Source organism: Larimichthys crocea, chromosome XVIII (genome assembly GCF_000972845.2).
Source record: "Larimichthys crocea isolate SSNF chromosome XVIII, L_crocea_2.0, whole genome shotgun sequence".
Taxonomy (NCBI): domain Eukaryota; kingdom Metazoa; phylum Chordata; class Actinopteri; family Sciaenidae; genus Larimichthys; species Larimichthys crocea.
Window position 1 is genome coordinate 10,547,830 of NC_040028.1, and position 8,734 is coordinate 10,556,563.

Below are 8,734 nucleotides of genomic sequence, written 5' to 3' on the forward strand. Positions count from 1 at the left end.
CCTACAACCTGTCATTATCATTCACCACAGTCAGACAAGTGACATCCCTGGATGGACACAGGAGATTTCCTTTTCAGCAGTATTTACTGTGGGGTTACCATGTAAACCTTCCTGTATTACTGCACCCAGTATTTTCAACACCTGTATCATCATTTAGAAAATGTGTATTATAATTATTTTATATTGCATGACCATAATCAAGAAAATATATGTGAAATAACATTTGACTGTCATGAAATAATTCAGTTAATTGTCATCCATTTATAGACTTTTCCAATTACATCCAGAGATTTAAAAGTTGTATGCTGCCAGTTTATGCACAAAGAGGATATGTCTCATTGCACTGCCAACAATATTAGTATAGTGTGCACTGTGAGGCAGTGCCTCCACAATTGAATCGTGTCTCTTCTTTGAGCTATGACATCGAGAGAAAGGAGACTGAAAACAGTTTAAACTCACACCTCTATTGATTTATCCTTTATTGCTTGAGATTTATGAATTATTGTAAATCTAATGGTGTCTCTCATAATACTGCCACAGGCTTTTTAAATCAAGCTGACAGGCTTATTATTGAGCTCTGCCAGAGAAGGCAGCGTAGCATGGAGGAGTGTACCATCCCTGATCCAGGAGGAGAAAATATTACCTCACACTCCCTGGTGGTGAGAAGTTGTTGCACCAGAACTACGTTCTCAAACAATTGCCATGGCACCCTCCATCATTCATAGCAATGAAATAGCAATGGCCTAGCAATAATGGAATCTAAAGCCACTCACACTATAGATCAGTCTCAGCAGCAACAGTACTATTTCACTTTATAGTCTATCATGCATGCATAAGAATGTGCCTTATGATAATTTATATGGATCCAAGTAATTTAATGCATTAACAATAGATGCAGCCCATAAGCGAAAGGATATAATAGGGAATGTGCGGGGCGATGGCCACGTTTCTACCTACAGGATGAAACAAACTGAAAATAATGCTGCCAAATTGTCTCCTTCAACAGCAGCAGTCAAAGAAAGAAAATGAAATGGATGGTAAAAAAAAAAAATCAGTGATTGAAGGAAAAAAAAAAGACAAAAAAGTCTTGTCAGGGATGGGAGAGAATGAATGCTAAAATAAATGCATCCAATCATCATCCATGTTTGCACAAGAAAAGAACCTGAAAAGTGACTCTCTTACATAGCCCATCGTGTTACACTTGAAAAAGCCTCGCGTAATGTAAGTGCTCGTCTTAACTCAGAAGAACAGTCTAAGCTGCAGGCTTCATGAATAAAACTGTGGTCTTTAAAATGTCCTTCTCCCTCGACTCTCTGTCCTTCCTCTCTGTATTTTATGTAGTATTTTTTTTTAAACTGCCATTACGCTGAAGTAGAGGGAATATGCCACGGATTCTAATGCACCAAATTTACCTGATGTACTGTATCTCAGATTTATCTCTGGCACCACGGAAAAAATGAAAATGTGGCTGTATTTTTGCGAGCTGCCACTCACTCACGCAGTTTTATCAAAGCTACTCAGCAGAACTCACAACACTCCGCCATCCACAATGTTTGATTTTTTTTTTTTTTTTTTCCAATTCTAATTCATGAGCTCAGACTGAGATTATACAGATTCAAATTGTCCAAGATTCATATTCCAATTTGGGAGACAGAGCAGATAAGATAAGGCAGTAGAGAGAGAATAATATTAAACATTTTGGACACAGTTGAGAGTCCTCATTCTCTCATTTTCCATGGTGAGTCCATAATAACATGGCACGCCGGTGATTTTTCAATCCTTTCCGAAAGTATAAAATGTTTGCTCAAGTTCATTCGAAACAATTACAGAAAAATGATGAACTCTTACTGTTTTTGACACGTATCTGTCATAAGATAGGTGCGGCATTTTTGATTATTGATTGATCGCTGGGGTGTGTTCACCTCTGTGCTGTCTGTGCTTTGTAGCATGGCTTGAACTATTAGTAGATTAGGTTACAACTGTATATCTGCTGACGGTCACTGTTGCATAGTCCACATGACAGGCTACAAAGCTGTCAGACAGAGATACTCGGGAGGCTTGTGTGGTTTCCTGTAAATGGATAAACAAGCATGCAAATCAATCATTTGTCATGCTGATAATATCACTGATGAGATTTCTCCCGGGGCTTTGTCATTTAATTTTGCTGAAACATTTGCAGGGGATTTGACTCGTGATGTGTTTCAGCTTGGTGTATTTACGTTTCAATCGTGTTTTTTGGATTTCCTTGTTCCAACATTTAAATGTATCTTCAGCTCCATTGCCAGGCCATCATTTTATTGCATTTTATATCCACATGGCTCCTGGGATGGCTCTACTTGACTACTGGATGGAATGCCATGAAATCTGGTAGACATTCATGTTCCCAAGAGGATGAACTGACTTTGGTAATCTCGACTTTTCCTTTCCTTCCAATATGAGGTTGACATTTTTGGCTTTTGGCGAAATGTCTATGATAACATTTGGATTGATGGCCATGACATTCAGTATGGACATCCACACACCCTTCAGGATGAAATAAAAATAACTTGATGATTGTCGTACTTTACATTTAGCACCATCATTAGAATGTACTCTTACTAGTGATGAACCACAAGCATAGGTGGTGCTATCAATGGGGATAGAGGAAGCTTAGTTCCCCAAAATTATTACTTAAAATAAAAGCCATTCCACAAGCTGCATCATGTAACTAGAAGTGCTATAAAACATCGCACACTGATCTGGGTTCAGAAGCACATCCACCATTCAGTATCCTGATTATATTCAGCATTAGGTCAGTCACTGCAGAGATCAGTAGGGATGTTTCACTCCGTCGCAGGTCACATCGCTCATGTGAGCACACCTTAGAGCTATCTGCTAGTTGAAGTCTGAAATTACTAAGCTGAAATAGTTAAGTTGGGAGAAGGTTATTATCTATGATTTATTTTCAAATGTCCCAGATGACAAAAGAGGTGCTGCATGTATGCTGAGGTGCTGCATGCATATTCCACAAGGTTTATTTGGAAACTGTGCAGACTTTGTGGTCTCTTTCATGCTGGCTCTCTCTGAAATAGCATGTCTGATCTGCTGCTGACGTGTTTTGAGTCTTAAGCTGCTGTGGTCTGGGTAGACTATCATGCTGTTCTAAACCATCTCAGGAAAATGTGAGTTGTTTTTTGGGTGTTCTGAATGTCAAGTTTACCTTGGCCTACCCTGTGTTTAATATTATTATACTTATGTATGGCGTATCTGGTGCATTGTCTGTAACACACCTACGTCTGTTTGTCCTCATCTTCCCCCTAGCTCCTCCTATGTCCTTCAGCCTTGTGTTTAATGCTAATCGGCAAATGTTAGCATGCAAATGGGGTGGACATGGTAAATATTATACCTGCAGCATGTTTGCATTGTAGGTATTGTGTGCATGTTAACATACTGTGACTAAGCACAGCCCCGCAGAGCTGCTTGTGCGGCTGTAGAATCTTAGTCTTGTTTTCTTTACTGGCAGGTTAAATAACACTTCACAATAATCACAATAATTAAACATGCCATACATCTACTTAGTACTATTTTAGATAGCATAAATTAGTCCCTGTGAAAACTATGGCTGCGTTAATTCACATACACAGTGACAAAGACAAAGTGGTAGAGCGGTTTAGAATTTATCTCATGAGGAGATGTGCAATTTTCCGGAAATCTTCACAAACGACTCTAAAGCACAATATGTCAAAGCTGCATTTTTTAATGAGGTCTAATTGTGTTGACTTTAAAGAAGACTGTGCTGAGAAGTGAGTTGAGTGTTCTGCCTTCCTCCCTTATGTAAGGAATACCTACCCAGTTATTGAAAGGCCTTCTGTGTGCATTAGTAATCACTCTGTGCTTCTTTTTTTTTCCCTGGGTCAGCGACATCGCTTGGGGGTAGAGCAGCTGAATGCTGATGGGACCAAAGCAGTGGCCACAATCCCATTTGAGCAGTCACTGGTGCTTTGACTTAAATGCTTTTCAATCTGCTGGAGATCACATTAGGCGGCTCCATCTTATCGACTCATCTAAAGAGTTTATGTCTTCATCTAATTAAGGACAGTGCTTCCTTAATAGCTCAATGCTTAGGCTGAGTTATTTCATAAGTGTGTAGTTTGGTGTACAATCCACTATGTGCTACTTCACTGTCATGTTAAAACGATACTTCAGGTACTACCCAGTCTTGTGTCATGGCAATAATTCTGTTTTTTGTCACCCAAGTGGTAAAGACATAATCATCATCTCCTTATTTTATTACAATTTTAGTCATAAAGTGGAATAATATGGAGATTTCAATAAATTTGAATAATCTATCCTGGACATATGTACTGTAGGCTTACAGTGGTGAGTGTCACTTTCTTGATATATTGCATCCGCTACCTGGGAGACTTAGTGAAGTTGACAGGATAACAGTTCAGACAGATATGAGATGGGTCCAAGGTGTCCACCGCCAGGGCCTGCCAGCTCAGCCTGTTCCCATGCTGCTCTGTGTGTCACAAGGGCAAGCCTCCTATTTAGACAAGGGAATGAAAGATGGGGCTGAAATGTATTATGCATGTGAATGCAGGAGAGGCAGGCATTTGCAATAACAAGCCAAGTCACTTTCACAGGGCAACACACCGGCCTGTCTTTTCCCATCACAAATATAGACTGAACTACTGTAGGTAATATAGTGGTTTCTCATGGGACACTGCAGGGAACTCCTTAATCTTTCTATTATTTAATTTTACACTCTAGAAAAGCTCCCAAAGATTCATCTGCAATAGTCTTTTTGTCACCAATAAGTATGACAAGGGATTTTTTTTACAGAAGGTCAGGATAAATCTTACTTCTTTGGACGGAAGGTTTCTGGCTTTTCTTCACTTTTCAAGGAGCAATTTTTGTTTGACATTGCACAGCATGGCCAGAGAAGAGACATGAGGAGGGAGATGGCATGACATGCAACAAAGACACCACATATGTTTATTATCCTGAATTTCTTTTGTTTCAAGGCTGCATGTACATCCAATCACTCGAGTGAAAAAAAAACATCACTTGCAGTTGTTGAGTTCAAATGCATTTTTGAAATGTCTTTCGATTATGCTAAATGCAGAAGCACCATGAACTGCTAAAGAAATATAGAAACACAAACCATGTCAGTGTACTACATTAAGTAGCTATGCGTGCACATTTGAAGCAAACTGATAGGCCTATAGAGAAAAGGTATGAACCCAAGGCCATATTGATAAACAATAAAAAACATTATGTAAAATAGTAGATATTTTACAGTTACTGAATTTCCTCATCAACCAGTGATCATCACACCTGAAGAATATTCATCTATCTATAAATCTATTATATATATATATAAACCACTCTATTTGTTAGTGCGTTTTGCTGTCCTTGCACTTTATGCTGGTTCCCTTTTCTACCACCTCACTGACAGCGGTGTCAAAGTCGTGTATATCATGAATTCAGGAAACTCTAAATCTCTGAATTGTCAGCATTTTACACTATAGATTGACTTCACGCATGAGATAAATGCTAATAGCTTGCATATATTCATACAAAACAAAGCCTGCATTTTGCTAACATGTCCATGTAATTGTACGCGTCTGTGCTCTTGGTTAGCTTCCATAAATAAGCAATTTCTGAAATGTGTCCAAGTGGGCAATTTGGCATCAAATGTATTTGATAATAGCCCTTCAACTGAATTGCATTTGCTTGAATGGGCTACATCCCAAAGAAGGTTGTTGGGAATAAAAGCATATAAAGCAGTCCGTCATTAAGGGATTGTTCAGAAGAGGAGCCAATCTTCTCCTTCTGTTTGTTGTTTTTGATGAGGCTGTTGATGACTGTGTTGCAGGCTCGCTCTGTTCTGTGACTGCAGATTGGCTTTAGTCTCTCACTTTGGTCATCCTTGTCTCGCTGATCTTCATTTGTTATCTGTGTCAATAAAAACAGAAGAAAGCCATGATGATGATATGTATGTATGTAGTATGATGCCATAGGTAAAAAAAAAAAGAAAAAAAGAAAATCCATATAAAATAACAACTCACTCTGTCTAATAATAAAGCATATTATCTTCACCCAGTGGTCTGATCATTTGATCAGTACTGTAATCTTTGAGTTGTCATGGATACAGAGGTTTGTACATCATTTAGTTTTTTTTAATCGTTCGCAGATTTTGTTGTTAGCTATTCATAAACATTTTTTACAAGAAGCTGTAACATATACAGGTGTTGTGAAGTGAAACAAATCAGTGCCAAATGATTGGAAAAGATAATTTAACACCGTGTCAATTCTGTCAACTTCATTTACACACCCATTTGCACATTATGCATTTTGGCACATTCTTCTGGTCCCAGGTTGTTTTATATGTCCTTGTTGCATAACCTGCATATCCTTTATGTCAAATGTTGTTGTTGTTAAATGATAATCATGCAACAGTTAGTTCCGACTAAGTAATTTGATTAGACAAGGGGCCTCACTGGGACTTCTAACTACATGTATCACTTTGTTTCATTAACGGTTATTGGAAAAAACTTTACTCCGCAAAGATGAATATTTTTGAACATTTGGTCATTTTCCCTGCTTAAGGTACATATGAATATGCCTCTAAACATGTCATCATGCTTTAGCCTTTGGCTGTTTGGCTGCACAGGGTGTTTTATTTTGAAAAAACGTCCGGATTCTCTCTGCCGTTTCTGTGACTGGCTTCCGACCAGCTCAAACTGCTCTGTGCGGATTGACGTGGGCTGCTCACAGGCATCTGTCAAAAATACAACAGCTGTGTATTTCCCACAGAGCCAAGCAGAGGCCCGATTCTGGGACGTTTCTGAACCGGACTGTGGTGGGTCAGTGGGGGTTGAAACATTAACTAAAACAGTTCCGTAAAGCTCCGGCAGCCTTGGCACACGGCACACGACCGCTTCGTGTCTGGTGGAATTAAGGGATAAGAGGATGAAGGGAAGGAAAGAAGCCTACAACTTCAATGTAAACCTCCAGGTGTGCTCATATGACATCAGCCAACCTAGACAAATTAGAGAAGAGCAAGAAAAAAAGCTAACGCCATAAGGCAAACAACATGATGCTTTGAACAGCTTTCAGACTTGGCTAAGCCTCAAAAATATTAAAGTCAACTTGGCTCCAGTAACATGTAGACCAGAGCTATAGATCAAAGCTAGCAAGCCATTGCTCAAGAAAATGTTGTCATCCCAGCCCACTCACAGAACTATTTGTGTTTGTTATTCAGTACAACATCATTTTATTTAGTATAGGCTACCTCATATTCATTTACCAATTGTTTTATATTTGTCTCATGTAGGCTGTTATATTAATATTCCTCTTAAATGTTAAAAACAACGATTCATTTAATTTAATTTCTACTGTATAGAAGGAGCACTGAGTGCTTTATTCCATTAGGGTGATAAAGTTTTGAATGATTAAGCAGCCAGTCTGGCTTTTATAACATGCAGACTCATTTCAAGTGACTTCAAAACATTAGACTGGCCCTATTCACAGGCAGACCTCATATTAGAACTCTGTGAACGGTTATGCATCAAATTATTCAGAACAAACACAAGAGCCGCAGAATGCCAAAATAGAAATTAAGAATTAATTTGTAGGGTAATTGTGATGCAAATGAAGGCAGATGTCTACCCCATAACAAAATCCACATTTGCTTTTCTTGTGATCATGGGGCAGTATCCCAATTGCCAAAAGTGATACAGTTTATGACTGATAGAAACATCACATGCTCTCTGACAATACCAGTGGTGAGCATTTTGTGGAATGGATCAGTTCCAGACTGGTAAATGTGGCTTAGAAACAGTCTCTGAGTATTCTCCAGAGCTCAGATAAGCTTAATATTTTTGAGGTGCCATTCCAATTAATATTCCTGATTTGAGAAAAGGACTTTCTCACATGGTATTAGTATTCATGTCATGCGTGAAAGATGCACCACAGGAGATGGCATTAGGAGTATATTGTACAGCCGAGTGAAAAATTAAACTCCATGTCCACCCTATTAGCCGTTATATTAATGGGTGCACACACATTTAATGAAGACACAGCATCAATCAATGCTATCTGTGTTTCTGTGTTGTGTAGTAATCTAACTGGAACATGTATTTTGTAAACTGTGTATGGTTGATTAGGAATGATTTCTGTTCAATGAACAAAATCAGGATTCTGTAGACAACTTGCAAATACTGATTTTAAATGAGGATATCGACAGGCAGAACTTGGACACTATGTGTATGTGGTATCTAAGACGCTGTAACAGTGCCCCGGCAGGCCCTCTCACCTTATGTAAGTAAAGAATTTGTTCATATTCATGCAGAGGAGAAGGTCAAGGATATGTACCACTGTGCTGATCGACAAAGAAATAGAGCAGTGGAAAGTATTGCCTACAGTATGGATGTATGTCTTCACTTTATATTGGTTATTTTACTCAAAAATGACACATATACATACAAATATTCAGAATACCTGGAAATGCAGATACATTGTCAGATATCTGTAAAAACACACACAAATATCCTGGTTTTCAACCGTATCAACTTTTTGTTTTGTTTTTTGTTGTTGTTGTTTTTTTTACCAATTAAAATAATAATTAGAATTTAACGCTTGTTATCAGCACTTGCATTCATCATGCTCTGTCCTACTACTTTTTACCTAATCCAGTGTTTCTCAAACATTTTACACAGCGTACCACCTCAGAAAATATTATGCTCTA